This window comes from Oryctolagus cuniculus, chromosome 15 (assembly GCF_051225735.1).
Source record: "Oryctolagus cuniculus isolate XC-2025 breed Fujian yellow rabbit chromosome 15, ASM5122573v1, whole genome shotgun sequence".
In the NCBI taxonomy this organism is placed as follows: domain Eukaryota; kingdom Metazoa; phylum Chordata; class Mammalia; order Lagomorpha; family Leporidae; genus Oryctolagus; species Oryctolagus cuniculus.
In genome coordinates, this window is record NC_142881.1 from 20919143 (window position 1) to 20942909 (window position 23767).

The window sequence follows — 23767 nt, forward strand, 5'->3', positions numbered from 1 at the left end:
GATCACTGTTTTATTAATGGACTTGAACCATTGTACAAGCTGGTGACAGCTACAGTACCTGCAGTATAAAGCATATGACCTGAAGAATGACATTTTCTCCCCACATCCAGGTGTAATACATCATGGAAGTGAATTTAGCATGGGCGACATTAATATATGATTGAGGGCTAGGAAATTTTTCAGGGCAACAAGGAAAGCCAAATTAATTCACATTGAAAGAAAGAAAAGAAAGAAGAAGGAAAGTTAAGAGAGCCCTTCTCCATCCTATATTTGGTTATATTACTGTATCCAAAGTTCTATTTTCAAAGGATTAGTCCATCATGATATAATGTTATAGGTGTGCATTCTTGATGAGGAAATGATTTTTCTTATTAACTCTATAATGTTTAGGTTTTAAAACTTCTAAAAAGACAGATATTAAGTGCTAAAGTAGGGTCCCTTATTGAAGGAAGGAATCTAGAGAATTCTGATTCAATTTTAGTCTCCTATAGAGATGGCATAAAGAGCAAGTGTTCAGTAACTAGTGAATGAATGAAGAAAGGAATTATATGATAGATGGTATCAGAAGGCAGCATTCACCTGTGTAATCCTTGACTCTGGAGATTTTTTTCATTAATATTTTAATATTTAATTAGCCATATTTCAGGATTCATATTCTATTCTACTGTATATCAAACAACAAGATGTATATCTGAATATGATTTTGATAATCATCCACTTTAGTCTTCCTATTTTGTAGATAGTAAAATAGAGTCTCAGAGAAGTTATTAGTTGTATAAGGTCATGCTTGTAGATAACAGAAGAGCTGGAATTTGAATGATTTTTTTTGGCATTCACTCAAATATGTAGATTTCTACCCCAACAGTTCAGTCCATAGGTAGGAATTAATGGCATAAAGTAGAATTTTCTTTTGCTCTAGAAACTTTATTGATGGCATGTGAAAAGACAACCAAAAGACTGGGAGAAAATATTTGCAACTCACGTACCTGATAAAGCACTTGTATCCAAAACATGTAAAAGGTCTTTTATAAATCAGTAATGAAAAAAATGTGTGTTACAATTTGAAAACAAAGAATAGATTTACAAAGATGTAGTTAAATATAAGTTATACAAATGGCCACACGGACATGAGAAGATGCTCAATATCATTAGTCATTAGAGAAAATGTAAATTAAAACCTTAACAGGGCACCACTTGTGATGGTTAATTTCAGGTGCTGACTTGATTTAGTTTAGAGATTCCTAGCACTCTGGAAACACATTTTAGGTGTGTCTGTGAGGTGTTTCCAGAGGAGCTTAGCAATTGAGTCTGAGTGTAGTAGGGGGAAGACCCACCCTCAATGTGGGCGGCAACATCCAATTGGCTGGTCCCTAGACAGAAATATACAGAAAGGGAGTTGGTGTATGCCTTTCCCCCAACTGCTGGGGCATGCTTGCCTCTTGCTTTGGGCAGAAAAATTCTCTGCATTTACAACCCAGAACTTAGACCAACTGCTCTCTCCCCAGGAGCCCAGACTTTTGACCTTGAACTGAGATTGTGCATATCAGCTTTCCTGCTTATGAGGCCTTAGGACTTGAACTGAGCCATGTGACCAGCATCCTAGGGTCTCCAGTCTGCAGACAACCTAACACTGGACTCTTCAGCCACCATAATCATGTGAGTCAATTCCTTATCACGTCCCCTCTCATACATCTGTATACGACTGTAATTCAAAAAGTTTATGGAAATTAGAATTAAAATATTACTCTATTTTGGTGCCAAAATTCTTCATAACTCATGGACATGAAGGATCTTCAAAAAACTCATGGAGAATGTATATTATTTAAAAAATTATGTGGGGAAAATACCAACTATAGTGAAATGTCTTGTGTCTGCATAACATGCATCCGTACTTCTGTTAACAGCAAGTGAGCCTTCCTGTTGAGAAACATCCTTCTCCCACTCAATCCTTGTGATTTGAGTGGCAGGCATGAGGTATTCACCTGTTCTAGTGTCACTGATTGGTCCAGGAATGAGTGTTTTGCTTTCATTGGCTTAACTTGAGGATGTTATGAAACTGCCCTTTTGTTGAACTCAAAGCAGAAAGTCTAAAACAAATTTATGGGTTGTCACATGGAAATATCTGGTCTAAGAGATGGGGTATGAAAGGAACACTTGAATCCAGCCTCTGGTTCCAGCCCTATCTAAAATGAATTTTATCAGCTATGAAAGTCATTGTATTCATTTATCTGAATGCTGAGTTGAGATTTGTTTTCTGACATTTGCATTTGATAGAAAGAAATCACAAGATGGTTTTACAGGTAGCATTTGGCACAATCACACAGCCCCAATGCATCTTTGAGATATGTCACTGGCAAACCTGGAGAGCTTTGTGGGATTTGAACACACTGAATAATCAATGAAATTGCATATCTTTTTTGTAAATCATCCTGCATGTTTGTGGGGGAAGGGTGGAATTTATGAATCATAAGTCCTATATTTTCTATTTTTACATGAGATCGAGAAGTAATTACCAATCGCCTAATAATTGGTGAGTGATTTTCAATTTAGACTTTCTGAAAATCACCCATGTGTTTATAATGTGGTGGTTCTTGGACAATACTTAGAAGAAGATACTGCCTTTCCTGTAGAGCAGTCCTTGGATATGTTTAGAGGCACTGTTAGACTTAGTTTGAGTATAGTTTGAGTATAGTATCTATGTATCTTTCTATCCATCCATTTATCCATTCTCCTGAATTCATTTGGATAGGGTCTGGTGAATAAAATTAGGAATTTTGAGAAAGATGGGTTTGTGACTACCACTTGAATTTGAGAACTGAGAATATGTGTGGAGTGCTTTTCTCCTACATGTGACTGTGACTGTGTGAAAAAGAAGTTTGTGTTAGGAGAGCTGAACCAAAGTAGATTCAAGTGCATCTGTCTGTCTTGGGACAAAAGGCACCTGTGATTTCAAAGACCAGTTGCAGTGTGATATCCATTATTAATAGGTTTGCACTTGGGCTCTGCTGTTCATACTTTCCCAAGACAGGTGTATTGGAGCTGTCTGAGACGAGAGGAGCCCGATGGCTTTAGAGGTATTAGGAAAGATGCATTCAGGACTGCACAGAACAGGCACTGGAAATCACCACCTAAGGCAGCTGCAGATTGGGTAGCTGGAGGGAGGGATAGAAGGACACAGCTGCATCTTGAAGGGGCAGCTGCCAAAAGTCACTCATGTTTATTGAGTAGAGTCTGTGTATGAGGCTTTTCTTGCTCTGTGAGGGTAATCTGATTATATAAGGCCAGTCTCCTGCTCTAGGAGATTGTGCAATCTGAAAGGAGCCTGTGCAGTCCTAAGTGCTCCACCTGTCTGGTAGAGATAATAGCATCTGTCTAACTAGGGTCCTGTGAAAAGCAAATGCTAGAATCTTTTGTGGTAAGGAACACTTATCTCTGGAATGTGGGGCAAGTCTCAATAAATGTGTGGTTGATGGATGGTGATTCTTGTCTTCTCTTATAGATCAAGAGATACAGAATAATCTGTATGCTTTTTGTAAGGAATGATCTGGGCAATCCTGGTAGAGATGTTGACTTCAGCTGTGGCAAAGGGAGACAAAGATAATACCACGAGTTCACTGGAGGGTCTTTGTTTCTTCTGGATTATTCCAATAATCCTAGGGTTGTGGGGAGCAATCCGGACTGGACTGAGTTACTGGAATTAAGACTTATTCTATGCATCTGCTCCCCCACAATATGGCGCTGGGAGAGAAGAAAACAGCTTCTACACAGCTGCCTCCAGTTCAGCTAATAAACCGTAGGACTTGCTCCTGATTGGAGGAGAGCAGCGTACTCGGCGTGTGGGCAGCCGAGTTGGGATTGGCAGAGGAGGACTATAAAGGAGGAGAGAGACGGCATGCACCAGGAACATCTAAGGGGAACATCTAAGGGGAACACCTGTGCAGCCCCCGAGAGAGCCGGCCGGCGGTGTGCCGCTCCCCTGCGGAAGTGGGGAATGTGGCCAGGGGGAACTGCCCTTCCACGGAGGTGGAAGGGACAGTAGCCAACCCGGGAAGAACCAGCAGCAAACCCGGGGAGGGCCGAGCAGACGAAAGAACAGCGCAGGGTCCTGTGTCGTTCCTCCACGAAGAGGGGGAGCAACATAATGGTGCCGTGACTCGGATGTGAAGCCTAGGCAGGGCTTAGTGTCGTTCCTCCATGAAGAGGGGGAGCGACATAATGGTGCCGTGACTCGGATGTGAAGCCTAGGCAGGGCTTAGTGTCGTTCCTCCATGAAGAGGGGGAGCGACATAATGGTGCCGTGACTCGGATAGGAAACCTAGGACGGATAGGAAACTTAGGAGGGAAGAAACGGGAAGTGGAAAATATCGGAGAGAGAGACTAGCAAACAGCCTAGGGAAAAGCCGGACGAAAAAGGTGCCGGAAGAAGCTATTGAAAGCCTAGGCATAGACTCAGATACGGACTATGGGGGGAAGCTGGGAGAAATCTCTAAGGTCGAAAGCGAAAGTGAAAGCTAGAACAAACAGACTCGGATGCGGACTGTGGGGAGAGGCCAGGAGAAATGAGGGAGGAGTATTGTTGGAGGAAAGCTTGGGGAAACATACCGGGTAGAGAAAAATGTTAGGGAAATTGAAGCCGCGGGGGGCAGGCAGAGGCGGAAACGAAAGCCACTTTGGGATTCTCAAGTTAGCCCGGGAATAGGGGGCGAAAAGTTGAAACCAGAAGCGGAAACGTAAGCCAGATTGGGACCCGTCTGATTAGCCTGGGAGCAGAGGACGGGAGGCCAAATCGTAGGGCGGAGACGTGAGCTGGGTTGAATTCGCCAGGCTAGCCCGGGGAACTTGGATTGAATGCTAGTGGCGGAGACGCAAGCTACGCTGTGTTACTCACGGAAGCCGCGGCGTGCAGAGAGAGCACGGGGTGTGAATAGATAGGGAACGCGGGGCTGGCGCGAGGCCGTGGTGCAGACACGAAGGGGCGTGGAGACCGCGGAGTGTGCGCGCAAAGCCGAGCCGCGCAGAGCCGCGAAGCCGCGCAGATGAGAGAGGCGCGGGCTGTAGCAGCTCAGAGCCGGAAAGCCGCCGAGAAGCAGCCTCGGGGCGGGCACCGGGAGGCTGCGGGGATAAGAGAAACAGAAGTTTAGAAGTAAAATGAGAGAAATAGGAATGCTGGAAGATAGAAGTAAAATGGGAGAAATAGGAATGCCCGGAGATAGAGAAATAGAGAAATAGAAAGGCCTCCCTACAATACTGCAATGAGAAAGCTTGGATTCGGTCTGCCCGATTAGTGAGGCGATGAGCACCTGCAGTGGCTAGCAGCTTATGCGCCGCAGGTCACCGAAGACAGGCACGAATTAACATCAATAAGGCCTCCCCACAACACTGCAATGTGAGAGCTTGGATTCGGTCTGCCTGATTAAGTGAGGCGATGAGCACCTGCGGGCGGCTAGCAGCTTATGCGCCGCAGGTCACCGAAGACAGGCACGAATTAACATCAGTAAGGCCTCCCCACAATACAACAATTAGGAGGCTTGGATTCGGTCTGCCTGATTAAGGCGGTAAGCACCTGCAAGCGGCTCGACCAGAGTGTGAGCCGCGGGTCACCGAACACAGGCACGCATCAGCGCCTAAAAACCTCCTCACAACATGGCGAAGAGAGGACCCGGATTCGGTTTGCCTGATTGATAGGACTTGTAAGAACCTGTGGCAACTCTAGCAAGTAGAGCAGAGTGTGTGCCGCGGGACACCGAAGACAGGCGCGTATCAACACCAAAAATAAAAAGAAAGGGGGATCTGTGGGGAGCAATCCGGACTGGACTGAGTTACTGGAATTAAGACTTATTCTATGCATCTGCTCCCCCACAATATGGCACTGGGAGAGAAGAAAACAGCTTCTACACAGCTGCCTCCAGTTCAGCTAATAAATCGTAGGACTTGCTCCTGATTGGAGGAGAGCAGCGTACTCGGCGTGTGGGCAGCCGAGTTGGGATTGGCAGAGGAGGACTATAAAGGAGGAGAGAGACGGCATGCACCAGGAACATCTAAGGGGAACATCTAAGGGGAACACCTGTGCAGCCCCCGAGAGAGCCGGCCGGCGGTGTGCCGCTCCCCTGCGGAAGTGGGGAATGTGGCCAGGGGGAACTGCCCTTCCACGGAGGTGGAAGGGACAGTAGCCAACCCGGGAAGAACCAGCAGCAAACCCGGGGAGGGCCGAGCAGACGAAAGAACAGTGCAGGGTCCTGTGTCGTTCCTCCACGAAGAGGGGGAGCAACATAGGGTGATAGTTCTTTCATCTGTTTCTGTATGCTGTCTCAACTCCCATGTATATGTGTTTGTGTGTGTGTGTTTATAAATGTGTGTGTGCTTAATATCCGTCCAAGAAATTATAATTGCTTACTTGGCAAGTTTCCCAAATGTGTCTGGGAATCAAACATATGAGTTATAGGATGATTTTTCCAGGTTACTGGCAGATTTTGAGCCTTAATTCTGTGCCAGGCACTGCATTACGAGTACTTTATGTCAGGTCATATTTACATAACCTATGTAACACAGGTGATATTATTATCCCTGTTTTACAGATGAAGTGAGGGACCCAACTTTCCCCATTCACAGACCATAATAATTGCAGCTAGGATGTTCCTATTCCACAGACCACATTCTTAACAGATGTACTTTTTAGATGGCTTGAGGGATGGTCTGAAATTCTCAACAGTACAGTTATTGATTTTCACCGAAGTGTCCACTCTTATCTCATGGGACACTCATAAGTCAGTAGATATGGAGTAAAGGAAATTATTTGCCCAGGCAAGATTTTGGGCACTTGGCTAACTGGGCTCTCATCTCTTCAAACACAAAGAGGTCCACCCATCCCTTGCCAATGGCCCCTGTTGATTGTCACTGTCCAACACCTTCTATAAGCTACTTTGCTATGCCCAGGCAAGGTTAGATATTGTATCGTTAACCTTCACTATAGAAAGTATTCAGCTTACTCTTAGACCCCAGAATCAGGTGAATCACCTAGAGCTGAATTAGTTGGGGAATAAGGAGTTAGAATGTAGATCTCTAGACTCCACTCCTAGAAATCCCAAAGCAGTTGATCTTGCTGATGCTTGAAGCGTCCTCTTTTATAAGAAATACACCCAGCGTTTATGATTTATGTTTGTATTTCATGATAAGAAATTGTGTATTTGTAGATGAATGTCCCAGAAAATGTGGACTCTGCCCTTAGTATTAGAGTTGTATTAAAATGCACGGAGATAATGTTAATCTGAACAGGTGTAAGTTATAAAATTCAATATAAATGTTAATATATATATATACATTTAAATATATTTACTCTTTTCACTATATTGGATATATGTTCTCTTCTAGTTCCTGCTGTGATCATTTGTATCATTTTAAAGTGTTTTAATATCTCAGTTTTGTCATTTGAAATTCAAGAGATCCAGATGAGAAGATCAGGTGTCATCCCCATTTTGTAACTGAGGAAACTGACATTAAGCAAGGTTAGATAAATTTCTAAGATAATTTATGCCTGATGTTGTTGGTTGTGTTTATTCCCTTGAACACTGCCTTAAGTGGTAAGAATGGTCTCAAGTAGACAGAGACCTCTGCAGGGTAACTTATTATCTCATACTCCAGACGGCTTCCAAAATTGCTAAGATGAAAAAGGGCATCATCGGGGCCAGTGTCGTGGCATAGTGGATTAAGATGTTGCCTGCAGCCCCAGCATCCCATATGGTTGCCTGAGTTCCGGCTGCTCCGCTTCCAATCCAGCTCCCTGCTAATGTACCTGGGAAAGCAGAGGGCCCCTGTATCCATGTAGGAGACCCAGAGGAAGCTCCCAGCTCCTGGCCATTGTGGCCATTTGAGGAGTGAACCAGCAGATGAAAGATCTGTCTCACATTCTCTCTCACTGTCTCTAACTCTGCCTTTCAAGTATATAATTTTTTTAAATGAGGGTATCATCTGCAGATACTTTGGGTATCAGACTGACTGTATCCAGCCAAATCCTCCTACAAGAAGCACATCCTGCTTTTGGGTGTGTCTTTGATGATTCTGGTCAAGTCCAAACGGGAAGATAAAGAAGAGATCATGAGCAGAGTTCAGAGATCCTCTGACCCAAAGCAGTCATTTATCCATAGACACAGAGTCCCATGAATACTCTGTCAATAGTGGCTGCACCTTAGTGTCAGAGGCAGCAGCAGAATGCCCACTCCTTGTGGCTCTGGGATGGAATAGAATGAACCCTGGCATTGGAGTCAGATCAGTAATTTGCCTCTGCTTCTCACTGGCTTTGTGACCTTGGTCTAGTTGCTTAATGTTTCTAATCCTCAGACTTTTTATTTGTGTAGGGTGAATAATAAGACAAGCCTTACAGTCCAATTTTTCAATTTAAAAGTTATATTTTGAAGAATCTTTCTTGACTCAATGTAGGTCCTTGGTGAATGATGTGTTTCTTTCTTGCTAAATTTATGTGTTTATTTTTATTTGTTTTAAAGATAGTGTACAGAAAGAGAGAGACAGAGAGAGATAATTCGTTTCTCTTTCACTCCCTAAGTGCTCACAACATCCAGGGCTGCAGGAGGCTGAGGTTAGGAGCTGGGAACACAGTCCAGATCTGCTACATAAGTGGCAGGGATCTAAGTACTGACTCTCCTCCCAGAGTACACATTAGCAGGAAGCTGAAATTAGAAGCAAAGCTGAGACTTGTACTAAGGTATTCCAATAAAGCTTTGTGTCTTAGTAACTATGCCAAACATCCACCTCCAGTCTCTTTTGTTTAAAGCTTCCAGGTCAGGTACAGTATAATCTCAAATAACTTGTTTTGTAAAAGTATTATATGTATATATTGTCTCTTAGATACTATTACATATACAGAACAGCACCCTATTACATATTCGTGAATACAAATCACAGGCTGTATGGTTTCAAAATTGAAGCTAATATCCAAATCTAAATTAGCAGGAATTTCAGCAAGTATTTCTGGACTGTATTAGTCAGAAGCAGGAGAGAAGATGGTGAATGAATGAATGAACACCTAGAGAAACATTCTACTCATGCTTATTTTTGTTCTGGGGAGCAGGAGAAGGCAATGTGGATCCTCACATGATAGACTGATGCTGAGTAACCAGGACCCCTGGATGGTAAACACCATGGGACAGGGAGCACTGATATTTTATTCTACAGTGTTTCTGTAATTGGGAGCAGTAGCTGGCACATTGGTATATGGTAATACTGTTACTGCCAAAATACATAGTTAATGTGTCTTGATGAAGGGAATCCCTAACTTAGCTCTAAATAGTTTCCTTGCTTTTTTGTTGGTTACTTTATATACTTTTGATTACTCTTGGCCCTCCAGCTATGTTCTAAGCTCTTTAAAGGTAGGCTCTGTTAAAATTAGTCAAAAAAGTGACTGTCAATTCTCAAGTATCTATTTCTGGTAACAGGGCCTGTAGGGCACACATCACAAACATACTCTTACCCTCATTTGTATGATGATGATCATTATTCCCATTTGACAAATGAAGAAACAGTAAAGTTAGATATCTTCCCATGATCACATAAACTTTTCATGGCAGAACCAGTGCAGTGGTCCTCCAATGGCCGCATTCTTTAACACGAGTGTTTTGTGGAGAGTTTGCTAATTGCATGTGTTAAATATAAACCATGATTGACACAGATGGGTAGGGTAACTATCTCGTGCGGAGAAAGAAGCTTTGTCTACCTGTTTCAGTTATGAGTGGCTATCACTCTATCCTGGATTTTATATAATCTTGGCTCTCCATTGCCACACCCTACTTATGTCTTCGTATCATAGGAAATGCCTTGTTGTGTTGTTTCTGAATGATTTTCTTCATGAAAATCTACTTTGTTATATTTTGTTAGCTGTCATTTACAAGACATTTGTGATGACCTAGAATCCCTGCTGTAATTTTTTAATAGGATACATTATTTCCTTTGCACAGTAACCTATGAGACATTTCCTTATTTCCATTTTATTTTTGTGTTTATTTATTTTTAAGAAGTAGAGAGAGAGAGAGAGAGAGAGAGAGTTAGAGAGAATGTGCTCATGCCTGCTGATTCACTCCCTAAATGCCTGCAAACAAACAGGAGCCTAAAGGTGGGAGTCGGAAACTCAATCCAGGTTTCCCAAGTGGGTGGCAGGAGCTCAATTACTTGAGTTGTCAGCACTGCCTCCCAAGGTCTGCATTATTAAGAAGCTGGAATCAAAAGCCAGAACCAGGCATCAAACCCAGGCTTTCCCATTTGGGGCATGGCTGTGTTAACCGACATTTCCATTAAAAAAAAAGTGTGGAAACTGATTCAACAAGTTTAAGAAACTGGATCAAAATTATAGATATATGACTCATTCCTTTGTATCCTTCTATTTATTTTTTTGTTTCTGGATCAAAGTTCCAAATGCAGAATGACTTCACTGGCTACTGTTCTAACCATACTTTAGCATTCCAGATTTTTAAAATTTCAAATAATGTTTCCCATTTGATTTTCACACCAGCTCTAAGGGAAGGCAGAACAACTAAGATCAAAAATCTTAAGTGATAATTAGTAGTAATTCTGTATGAAAGGTTTTAATCTCCTGTCTTCACCAGTTATTTTTCTCAGTGTACCATACTAATCATTTAAGCTACATTTATGTATTTGACGAGAGCCCTTCCCCCAAACCAGTGTCATAGGGTGACATTTTGGTAGGAATATCTTGGTATTCCTTCAGTTCCATTGCCATACTGTCTGTCCTATTTCACCCGAAGACCAACCTTCACTTTAATCTAATCAAACTTGGATTATTTCAGAGGAAGATTAGGATGTGAAAGCTTGTAGACACCTATAGCTTCCAGGAATAGAAACTCAACTTCTTTATTGTAAAGAAGCATTTATTTGAACTTCAGTATTTCTTTCTTTGTTTCATTTCCATTTCCTTTGTCATGCTAAGTTAAATTTAGAATACTTATGAAAATATTGTAAATATATGATTTCAATTTTTTTAATTTGTTGAGACTTACTTTATGTCCTATTATGTGGACTATTTGAGAGACTGTTCTATGCTGAAAAGAATGTGCATTCTGCAATTGTGGGATAAAATGTTTTGTAGATACCAGTTATGTGTACTTGGTTTATAGTGTTGATTGACTCTGTTGTGTATTTGTTAATGTTTTGTCTGGCTGATGTGTCTGTTGATGATTGTGGGTGTTTAAGTCTCTCATTATCACTGTGTTGGAGCTTATCTCCCCCTTTAGATCCATTGACATTTGTTATATAAAAGTGGGTGCCCTAGCATTGGGGGCATATGCATTTACCACAGTCACATCTTATTGTTGAATTGGTCCCTTAGGAATTACATAATGACCTTTATCTCTTTTAACAATTTTGGTCTTAAGGCCTATTTTGTCTGAAATAAGTATAGCTACTCCTTCTCACTTCTAACATTCATTTGCATGGAATATGTTTCTCTATCCTTTTACTTTCAGTCTATTTCTATCTTTATTGGTGAAGTGTGTTTTTTGTGTGTAGCACACAGATGAATCTTGTTCTTTTATTCATTAAGCCAGTCTGTGTCTTTTAAATGGAAAATTTAGTCCATTTACATTCAAGGTTATTATTGATAAGTAATGAGTCTGTCCTGACATTTTCCTGTAAATATTCCAATTATTTGTTTTGAATCTCCTTTGTTATTTTACCAGGGGATTTCCTGACTTCACATTCTTTTATGTTGCTGTCTTTTTTAGTTTCTATGTGTAGTACCTCCTTAGATATAATTTTAAGATTGGCTAGGTAGTGACAAATTCTTTCAAATGTCGTTTGTCTTGGAAGGTCTTTATTTCACCTTCTTTTGTGAATGAGACCTTCACTGGGTAAAGTACTCTGGGTTGGAAGGGTTTTTTCTTTTTCTTTTAGGACTTATATATCTGTACTTTCTCCCTTGCCTATAGGATTTCTACGAGTAATCTGCTATCAGTTTGATGGGAGTTCATTTAAAGGTCATCTTAAAGGTGACATTTCTCTCTTGCATATTTTAGGTGAAGAACTTTAAAATCAAACCAAGATGGAGTGACTTAAGCTAATGCTATTAAAAACAAGAAGTCACCTTTGCCCCAAAATAATTAAAGTTTAAAAATTATAGCCCTAAACTTTTTCCCCAGAGCTAAAATTAGGTGCAGCTATAAAAATAAGGGACCCTGGGGACCGAGCCGCAGAAGCCCCAGGGTCTGCGCGCCAGTGCTCCAAGGGGAGTGCATGCCACACAGACAACAGCGGGGAGACTTGGGACGCTCAGGGCTCTGAGTCCACACATCGGTGCTGGAAGGGGAGGAAGAACCAGGCAGAGCTCTCAGGCTGCACCCATCTCAAGCCTCCAAGGCTCCTCCAACAGCAGGCAGTCCACTTAACACGGACACAGTATAAAAAAAAAAAAAAAGAAAAAAAAAACGCACAGTGACGCAAGAAGAATTAACTATGCCGAGTAACAAACACAGAAATAGAGGGAGCAAGATCAACGATGACACTATGATGCCTCCAAATAAGCAAAACACCCCAAGCCAAGAGTATGAAGATGATGAGATAGAAGAAATGCAAGATACGGATTTCAAAAAATTTATGATAAGAACATTTAGAAGTTTTCAAAAGCAAATCCTTGAACTGCAGAAATCCTTAATGGACAAGATTGAAAATCTCTCTCGTGAAAACGAAATTTTAAGGAAGAGTCAAAATGAAACTCAGAAACTAGTAGAACAGGAAAGTGTTATAGTGAAGAGAAATCAAAATGAAATGAAGAGCTCAATAGATCAAATGACAAACACATTAGAAAGCCTTAAAAACAGAATGGGTGAAGCAGAAGAGAGAATATCGGACTTAGAAGATAGAGCACAGGAAAACATACAGTCAAACCAAAGAAAAGAAGAGGAAATTAGAAACCTAAAAAATATTGTTGGGAATCTACAGGATACTATTAAAAAAACCAACATTCGAGTTCTAGGAGTTCCTGAAGGCATGGAGAGAGAGAAAGGATTGGAAGGCCTTTTTAGTGAGATACTAGCAGAGAACTTTCCAGGTTTGGAGAAGGACAGAGATATCCTAGTACAGGAAGCTCATAGAACCCCCAATAAACATGACCAAAAGAGATCCTCACCACGACACGTGGTAATTAAACTTACCACAGTGAAACATAAAGAAAAGATCCTAAAATGTGCAAGAGAGAAACGTCAGATTACTCTCAGAGGATCTCCAATCAGACTCACAGCTGACTTCTCATCAGAAACCCTACAAGCTAGGAGGGAATGGCGAGACATAGCACAGGTGCTAAGAGAGAAAAATTGCCAGCCCAGAATATTATATCCTGCCAAGCTCTCATTTGTGAATGAAGGTGAAATAAAGACCTTTCATAGCAAACAGAAATTGAAAGACTTTGTGGCCACTCGTCCGGCCCTGCAAAAGATACTTAAAGATGTGCTACACTCAGAAACACAGACACACGGCCATTAATATGAAAGAAGGGAAAGGAAGAACACCTACCAGTAAAAGAGCATGGGAAGCTCAAAGCATATACTAGAAAATATTTCCGGGAAAATGGCAGGGCAAAGTCACTACGTATCAATAGTCACATTGAACATTAATGGTCTGAATTCTTCAGTTAAAAGACACCGTTTGGCTGACTGGCTCACAGAACACAACCCAACTGTTTGTTGCCTACAAGAAACACATCTCTCTAACAAAGAGGCATGCAGACTGAAAGTGAAAGGTTGGAAAAAGATATTCCATGCCAACAGAAACCAAAAAAAAGCAGGTGTAGCCATATTAATATCAGACAAAATAAACTTTAATACAAAAACTGTTAAGAGAGACAAAGAGGGACACTATATAATGATTAAGGGTTCAATTCAACAGGAAGATGTAACTATTATAAATGTATATGCACCTAATTACAGGGCACCGGTCTATTTAAAAGATATGTTAAGGGACTTAAAGGGAGATTTAGATTCCAATACAATAGTACTGGGGGACTTCAATACTCCACTCTCAGAAATAGACAGATCATCCGGACAGAAGATCAACAAGGAAACAGCAGATTTAATTGACACTATTGCCCAAATGGATCTAACAGATATCTACAGAACTTTCAACCCTACATCTACAGACTTCACATTCTTCTCAGCAGCGCATGGAACCTTCTCTAGGATTGATCACATACTAGGCCATAAAGCAAGTCTCAGCAAATTTAAAAGAATTAGAATCATACCATGCAGCTTCTCAGACCACAGCGGGATGAAGCTGGAAATTAGCAACTCAGGAAACCCCAGAAAGTATGCAAACACATGGAGACTGAACAACATGCTCCTGAATGAACACTGGGTCATTCAAGAAATCAAAAGAGAAATCAAAAACTTTCTGGAAGTAAATGAAGACAACAACACAACATATCAAAACTTATGGGATACAGCAAAAGCAGTATTGAGAGGCAAATTTATAGCAATAGGTGCCTATACCAAGAAATTGGAAAGGTACCAAATAAATGAGCTTTCAGCGCACCTCAAGGACCTAGAAAAACTGCAGCAAACCAAACCCAAATCTAGTAGGAGAAGAGAAATAATTAAAACCAGAGAAGAAATTAACAGGATTGAATCAAAAAAAAAATTACAAAAAATCAGCCAAGCGAGAAGCTGGTTTTTTGAAAAAATAAACAAAATTGACACTCCATTGGCCCAACTAACTAAAAAAAGAAGAGAAAAGACCCAAATCAATAAAATCAGAGATGAAAAAGGAAACGTAACAGCAGACACCACAGAAATAAAAAGAATCATCAGAAATTACTACAAGGACCTGTAAACAGGAAAAACTATCAGAAATGGATAGATTCCTGGACACATGCAATCTACCAAAATTGAACCATGAAGACATCGAAAACCTAAATAGACCCATAACTGAAACAGAAATTGAAACAGTAATAAAGGCCCTCCCAACAAAGAAAAGCCCAGGACCAGATGGATTCACTGCTGAATTCTACCAGACATTTAAAGAAGAACTAATCCCATTTCTTCTCAAACTATTCAGAACAATCGAAAAAGAGGGAATCCTCCCAAATTCTTTCTATGAAGCCAGCATCACCTTAATCCCTAAGCCAGAGAAAGATGCAGCACTGAAAGAAAATTACAGACCAATATCCCTGATGAACATAGATGCAAAAATCCTCAATAAAATTCTGGCCAATAGAATACAACAACACATCAGGAAAATCATCCACCCAGACCAAGTGGGATTCATCCCTGGTATGCAGGGATGGTTCAACATTCGCAAATCAATCAATGTGATTCACCACATTAACAGACTGCAGAAGAAAAACCATATGATTATCTCAATTGATGCAGAGAAAGCATTTGATAAAATTCAACACCCTTTCATGATGAAAACTCTAAGCAAATTGGGTATAGAAGGAACATTCCTCAATATAATCAAAGCAATTTATAAAAAACCCACAGCCAGCATCCTATTGAATGGGGAAAAGTTGGAAGCATTTCCACTGAAATCTGGCACCAGGCAGGGATGCCCACTCTCACCACTGCTATTTAACATAGTTCTGGAAGTTTTAGCCAGAGCCATCAGACAAGAAAAAGAAATCAAAGGAATACAAATCAAGAAGGAAGAAGTCAAACTATCCCTCTTTGCAGACGATATGATTCTGTACTTAGAGGATCCAAAGAACTCTACTAAGAGACTATTGGAACTCATAGAGGAGTTTGGCAAAGTGGCAGGATATAAAATCAATGCACAAAAATCAACAACCTTTGTATACACAAGCAATGCCATGACTGAGAAAGAACTGCTAAGATCAATCCCATTCACAATAGCTACAAAAACAATCAAATACCTTGGAATAAACTTAACCAAGGACGTTAAAGATCTCTACGATGAAAATTACAAAACCTTAAAGAAAGAAATAGAAGAGGATACCAAAAAATGGAAAAATCTTCCATGCTCATGGATTGGAAGAATCAACATCATCAAAATGTCCATTCTCCCAAAAGCAATTTATAGATTCAATGCAATCCCAATCAAGATACCAAAGACATTCTTCGCAGATCTAGAAAAAATGATGCTGAAATTCATATGGAGGCACAAGAGACCTCGAATAGCTAAAGCAATCTTGTACAACAAAAACAAAGCCGGAGGCATCACAATACCAGACTTCAGGACATACTACAGGCAGTTGTAATCAAAACAGCATGGTACTGGTACAGAAACAGATGGATAGACCAATGGAACAGAATTGAAACACCAGAAAGCAATCCAAACATCTACAGCCAACTTATATTTGATCAAGGATCTAAAACTAATTCCTGGAGCAAGGACAGTCTATTCAATAAATGGTGCTGGGAAAACTGGATTTCCACGTGCAGATGCATGAAGCAAGACCCCTACCTTACACCTTACACAAAAATCCACTCAACGTGGATTAAAGACCTAAATCTACGTCCTGACACCATTAAGTTATTAGAGAACATTGGAGAAACCCTTCAAGATATTGGCACAGGCAAAGAATTTCTGGAAAAGACCCGGGAGGCACAGACAGTCAAAGCCAAAATCAACTATTGGGATTGCATCAAATTGAGAAGTTTCTGTACTGCAAAAGAAACAGTCAGGAGAGTGAAGAGACAACCGACAGAATGGGAAAAAATATTTGCAAACTATGCAACAGATAAAGGGTTAATAACCAGAATCTACAAAGAGATCAAGAAACTCCACAAAAACAAAACCAACAACCCACTTAAGAGATGGGCCAAGGACTTCAATAGACATTTTTCAAAGAGGAAATCCAAATGGCCAACAGGCACATGAAAAAATGTTCAAGGTCACTAGCAATCAGGGAAATGCAAATCAAAACCACAATGAGGTTTCACCTCACCCCGGTTAGAATGGCTCACATTCAGAAATCTACCAACAACAGATGCTGGCGAGGATGTGGGGAAAAAGGGACACTAACCCACTGTTGGTGGGAATGCAAACTGGTCAAGCCACTATGGAAATCAGTCTGGAGATTCCTCAGAAACCTGAATATAACCCTACCGTTCGACCCAGCCATCCCACTCCTTGGAATTTACCCAAAGGAGTTTAAATTGATAAACAAAAAAGCGGTCTGCACCCTAATGTTTATTGCAGCACAATTCACAATAGCCAAGTCCTGGAACCAACCTAAATGCCCATCAATGGTAGACTGGATAAAGAAATTATGGGATATGTATTCTTTAGAGTACTATACCGCAGTAAGAAACAACGAAATCCAGTCATTTGCAACAAAATGGAGGAATCTGGAACACATCATGCTGAGTGAAGTAAGCCAGTCCCAAAGGGACAAATACCATATGTTCTCCCTGATCGGTGACAACTGACTGAACACCAAAAAGGAAACCTCCTGAAGTGAAATGGACACTATGAGAAATGGTGACTTGATCAGCATAGCCCTATTAATGAACAACTTAATACATTATCCTTCTTAGTATTTTTTTTTGTCTGTTCTACTTAATATGACTGGTTTCATTCTGTAATTATCACACAGTTATTCTTAAGTGTTGAAAATTAACTGAAATGTGATCCCTGTTAAACATAAGAGTGGGAATAAGAGAGGGAAGAGATGTATAATTTGGGGCATGCTCGGGCTGACTTGCCCCAATTGGTAGAGTTGGAAACATACCAGGGGATTCCAATTCAATCTCATCAAGGTGGCATGTGCCAATGCCATCTCACTATTCCAAGTGATCAATTTCAGTTCACAATTGATCATAATGAAAGGACTAAGAGTCAAAGGGAGCACATAAACAAGTCTAGTATCTGCTAACACCAACCGATAGAATAAATAAAGGGGAGAGTGATCCAACATGGGAAGTGAGATACTCAGCAGACTCATAGAATGGCAGATGTCCTAAATAGCACTCTGGCTTCAGAATCAGCCCTAAAGGCACTCGGATCTGGCTGGAAAGCCCATGAGAGTATTTCAGGCATGGAAAGTTAAGACACTCTGGCAAAAAGATCTCTGTGAGTGAGATCCCAGTGGAAAGAACAGGTCTTCAAAGAGGGAGGTGCCTTTCTCTGAAGGGAGGAGAGAACCTCCACTTTGACTATGACCGTGTCTAAACAAGATAAGAGTCGGAGAACTCAAGGGGCTTCCATAGCCTTGGAAACTCATAACTGGTGCATAGGGAGATTACTGATGCCATAAACAGGAGTGTCAATTTGTAAAGTCAACAACAGGAGTCACTGTGCACTTACTCCTCATGTAGGATCTCTGTCCTTAACGTGCTGTACACTGAGGCTTAATGCTATAACGAGTACTCAAACAGTATATTTCACTTTGTGTTTCTATGTGGGTGCAAACGATTGAAATCTTTACTTATTGTACACTAAACTGATCTTCTGTAAAAAAAAAAAAAAAAAAAAAGAAATTATCAATTCCCAACTTGACTCTCACTGGGATTAAACATGACAATAGGTCTGATCTGATTTCATCATCATTTAAAAAAAATCATCTATTATTTTTCACTTTATATTTCTGTGTGGGAGCAAACTGTTGAAATACTTACTTAAGGTATACTAAGCTGATCTTCTGTATATTAAGATAATCAAAAATGAATCTTGATGTGAATGGAAGGGGAGAGGGAGTGGGAAAGGGGAGGGTTGTGGGTGGGAGGGACGGTATGGGGGGGGAAGCCATTGTAACACATGAGTCGTACTTTGGAAATTTATATTCATTAAATAAAAGATAAAAAAAAAATAAGGGACCCTATGCTTAGCTAGCTGAGACACTTGCGCCTGGCTGTGCTAAGACCTAACCTATTTTGTATGCCTCCTAATATTCAGATAACGGTGTGGGAAGCAGGACGCTGATCTCCCTCCAGGGGAACAAAGGGAGCGAGACGTCGTCCCCCTCAGGGTGAACAAGATGACGCTGACAGGGAAAGGAACTGCTGAAGAAGTAAACAACAAAATGGCGACCAGGGGCATGCCTCCCATGTGATCCCATAGCTGATTGGATAGAGGATGCATGCCTTTCACATGATCAGCTCACGGATTGGACTGCTGTGTGCATGGACACTATAGAGCTTTTGATTGGTCGCTGCGGGTATATAAACCGTGTGGCTCTGTGCTGGGGGCGCTCTCTGGACTCCCAAGTTCAGGAGGCCCGTCTGCGCAGACGCCGAATAAATCCTCTTGCTTTTGCATCAGCCGGTCTGGACTCTGAGTCTTTGGGGCGTGCCTCTCGACGTGTTAGCATCCTCATTCAGAGGGTCTAACATAGGATGTTTTCTTTATATTTTACTTTTGGAAGTTTGACTATAAAGTGTCATAGTGCGGGTCTCTTCTGATCATGCCTACTTGGGGTTCTATGTGCTTCCTGGGTTGAATGTCCATATCTTTCTCCATTACATTGGAATCAAAGCCAGTGGAGACCATGGAATTTTCTTAGTCAGCTGTGGAGGTGAAGGAATGGCTGATGGTACAGCTGACAGAAGTGTGTCTGTCCTCTCCCCTTGTCTCAGGGATTCTCTGTTGTTTGTATTCATTCTCCACTGATACTTTGTCTCAACCAATGCCCTGGAAACAGGATCCTTACTTGTTTTTCTGGTATCTTTCTGTGGCTGAGGTCAGTGTGACTTTTCACTATTCAGCCGCCTTGTATACCTCCAGGTGATCTTCCATATCTATGGGCTCTGTATTTGTGAATTCACTCCACTGCAGATCAGAGGTGTTAACTAGTTTGATTTTGTATTTTGGCTTTTGTAAATAGTGTGGCAATGAACATGGAGATGTAGGTGTTTCTTTTGTGATAATTCATTTCTTTCAAATAGGTATCAAGAAGTTGGTTCTGGTGTTCCACAGAATGGAATGGTGTTCCTTCAATAAAGGAGATGGATGGTCTAATTGCCAGGTATTACTGGTTTATACCATGAGTTTCTGTTGAGATATTCCACTCTACTCCATAACATACAGATATAACTTTTTAATCAAAATTTTAAAATAAATTCAAATTAGTGAATAAAAATATAAAATTGACATAAAATAAAAAAGACAAAAGAGACACAGGGAGAGTTATAACAAATGAAGATGCCATAGATCCTTTTCAATGATTATTAATTAATTACAAAGGCAGAGTGATGGCGATGTGGGGGTGGGGAGAGAGGAGAGAAGACAGTTCAGTCTTCTATCCACTAGATCATTCCCCATATGCCTGCAGTAGCTGGGACTGGGCCAGGCCAAAGCCAGAGCCTAGGACTCCATCTAGGTGTCTGAAATACTTCAGTCAGGAACCCAAATACTTCATTCATCATTTGTTGCTTCCTGGGCACATCAGCAGAACACTGTATTGTAAACAGAGGCAGGACTTGAACTCCGACACTCTGATATGGAGTATGGGCATCTCATTTGGTGGTTTAACCCACTATCTCAAAATACCTGACCTCCAACAGTTGCTTTTTAAATGGGCTCCTGCAGCATGAAGCCCTAGTTTCATGCCCTATATAATCTGAGTTCATTTATGTATAGATAAGCAGACACAAGATAGTCCTACTTTACAACCTTTGCTGTTTTTAATTCTCAGTAATGTCTCAGTTTCTGGGATAAGTTATGTGTTCACTTTCTTACAGTAGAGGTCCACAAAGCCAGTCTCTTTCAATTTTGTGAGCATTATCATCTTGGGGCCAGACAATATCACTGGGGTCAATGTGTGACCAACGCCATTCCATTATATGCTTGGTGTAAGACAGGGGAGAAGGAGCCTCAAAACAGCTGCTAAATGCTAGGGAGAAAGACTCCCGGTAGAACAGGGCCAGAACCCAATGCCTCCCCTGTGGGTTCCAAGGATATGTGTAAACAGAGGCTGGTGACTGGCATTTAAGCCACTGTAGGCTTTCTCTCTCTGCGTGGCCTTTGCAATGGGGTATGCAGGTGCAGAATGAAAGCATGAGCTTCTGTTTGATGCTCTTTCTGGACACGTGGCAGTGAGAAGACTCAGCCTCTAATTCCCTCCCCACCATTACCATCAGTTGTTCTGCTCGATGCTTGGAGATTATCCTGCCTCTGGACCCGTGCTCTTAGGGCTGCTGCTTTGCCCATGCTCCTATTGTTTTGCTCATGAGTTAAGCAGAGAACAGAGGATTTCTCCATTTCTCCATTTCTCCAGCTTCGCCTGTTGAAGAACGTCACCTTTTCCCTAACTCCCTTCCTCATTCTTCCCTCCTATTCTTCCTCCCTCTTTTCATGCTTCCCTCCTGCTTCTTGCTAAATATTCTTTTTCATAAGCCTGACAAAGATACTACTGTCATGACCTCACTGTAGTTAAGGAATCATAGACTCAAATGTGATAAATACTTTACCCAAAATTTATTGAGCTGTAAGCTAAGCTGGGGTCCAAATGGGGTTTGTATGGCTCTGGAGTCCACACTGCTAGCCATTCTACTCTGCTCCTTATCCTCAGAGTTCAGTTTTAAAACTAGAATACAGGAACACTGTGGACACTGTTCTTCCCTGTCATCTTTTTCTGATACAGAGGGAAGTTTTGTTTTGTTTAACTGGGCTTTTAAAAAAGGAAATCTAAATACTTTAGCAGAGTTAATTGGGTTAAAATTATTCTCTATTCCTGGTAAATGTGTATCTTGTCTAACAGGAAACTTTAGATGAACTGTGGCAATGTCTCTCTCGGTTGATTGATTTGTGCCCAAGGCGAATGCCGGGAGTTGGGGATGGTCCATTTTTCAAAGCACTATTACAACTACAAAATTTACCTTTACCTTTAATTCTGATGTGTTTCCTCTTATCTTTAATCTGGACCTAGAATTTCCTTATTAAAGTGAGATTAATAACTTGGTAACAATAGAAAACCTAAAGTGTTTGAGGAGTAGCCTTGTCTTGGCAACACGTTATGATTGCTAGTAAATGATAAGCATTTAGCATTTATACAGTGCCTTATTTTGAGAGGGCATTATGATTAGTCATTCATGTATATATATTGTAATTATAATGGTTCCATTATTTTGCTCTTCTGTTTGCCACGCTTGTATTTCTAACATTTAAATCTTTTTAATGGTAAGCAAAGGTAATGCTCATGAAACCTGCAGCTGACTGTGCTATGTGATTTAGTGATTCATTTATTCATGAAATTCTAACACCCTCTAATGAGGATCTGAAGCCTACACCCCTTCCACCATCAAAAGCTTGAGAGATCTATTTGGGAGCATAAGTCTAGAATTTTAATGTATACAAGGTAAACATATTTAATGTGTTTGCTTCAGTCAGTGGAGAATTTAATGAAGCCTTGCCATCATTTGACCCACTGAGAGGATCCTCTGCTTGGAAGAGCTTAGCTGTTGGACAGTTTCTTTCTTACTATAAATTTGGCTTTGGTTCCATGACTTTTCAGTGTATTTAAATAGGCCTAAGTTTTTCCCCTTGTGAAATATCAGAGCTCTCCTTCCAACTACTAATTGTAGGTTTGTTTGGCACTTACCAAGCAAAGCGTATGTGAGTATAAATTTTCAAGAGAGCCTGGACATAATATTGGATATGGGAAATAACTGGTTTGGTGGTACCCTCCCAAGATACAGAATGTAAAATGTTGGCAGTAACATTGGGAGGTGCTACATAAACACTATTAAGGTATCTCTGAGAAGCGTGAGAAGGCCCTTAGCCATCACTAAATAGAACTGAAATGCCAAAGTTGCCATGGCAAATAATAGGACTAAAGGATTCAGGGACATGGCTATGATGGAGTACATGTACTGTACAAGGTCACAATACTCAGCAGAGGTCATAGTACATGGATAAACCTAGAATATACACTGATTACTGAAGCCATTAGGATCCATGATGACCCCAATATAACTAACAGTGGTTAGGACTGTCCTTGGCATGGAAGCTGTAGCTGGTAGAAAGAGTGAATGAGACTCACTGACAGCAATAAGATAAAAAAGCATTAAAGTGCTAGAGTCCAAATGGTGGCACCTAACCCTTAAATAGCATGTAAACCAGGATTTATGGAAAGAGGTACTGTTATAGAAATCTCCGAATTGTAATATATATCGCTGTGATCCTCAATCTCTATATATAAAATACATGAAATATATTCACCTTATATATTTTTTAAATGTTAAAAAAAACCAGAAAATAGTGAAAGAGAGAAGGCATTATTATTATCTTACAAAGAAACTCTCATCTCTGGCACGAAATATTGAAGACCAGGTACGGAGTCAGAGGAGCTAATATCCCAAGAAGATTAGAAGTCCAAACAAAGGAGATCCTTCTTGCTGAAGCCTAACAGAAGGAACAGGGCTCTTTCAAGGGACATTTTGGTACTCCAGCTGCCTGCAAACAACTTTCAACTCTCAGCAACTTTAGTAGTTGCTTCACTGCAGAATCACTTCTCCTGAGGGTAGGACTTTCTGGGGTGGACAATGTTCAGTGACAAATTAAGGCAGGGCTATGAAAGTCCGATCTTTTTGGCTCAATAAGGGACCAATCAGTGGCCTTAGTCAAGACCTTGTTGGACCTGCTTCACAGTTAGACTTCTCTCTCTGGTCTATCCCAATTCTACTCATATTCTTACACAGATGTTTCTTATTAAAAGTATCAAGCATGTCAAACTGCGTCTTATCACCCACCTCTGAAAAACAGAGACTGAAAGGCCCTGAGACTCCTCAGTTTTCCTCCTAGTCTCCTGCTAGGGAGAAGCCTTGAGCCAGAAGCATAAAGTCTCAGATGTGTGAGAAGCTGG

The 23767-nt window shown here is 40.9% G+C and overlaps 1 long non-coding RNA gene across 9 annotated transcripts in view; it reads left to right on the top strand.

Annotated features, from left to right (window-relative positions):
* The window catches only part of LOC149121928 (uncharacterized), a 352265-nt gene that overhangs the window by 288523 nt on the left and 39975 nt on the right, over positions 1-23767 (top strand). For 2 of the 9 annotated variants that reach the window (XR_016221584.1, XR_016221586.1), the window contains 2 exons: positions 1506-1656; positions 18862-19742. This is a non-coding gene — a long non-coding RNA (uncharacterized LOC149121928). Of the gene's footprint in view, positions 1-1505; positions 1657-18861; positions 19752-19850; positions 19932-23767 lie in introns of those variants that run through there. The other 7 variants (XR_016221588.1, XR_016221590.1, XR_016221607.1 and 4 more) reach the window with 7 other exon arrangements.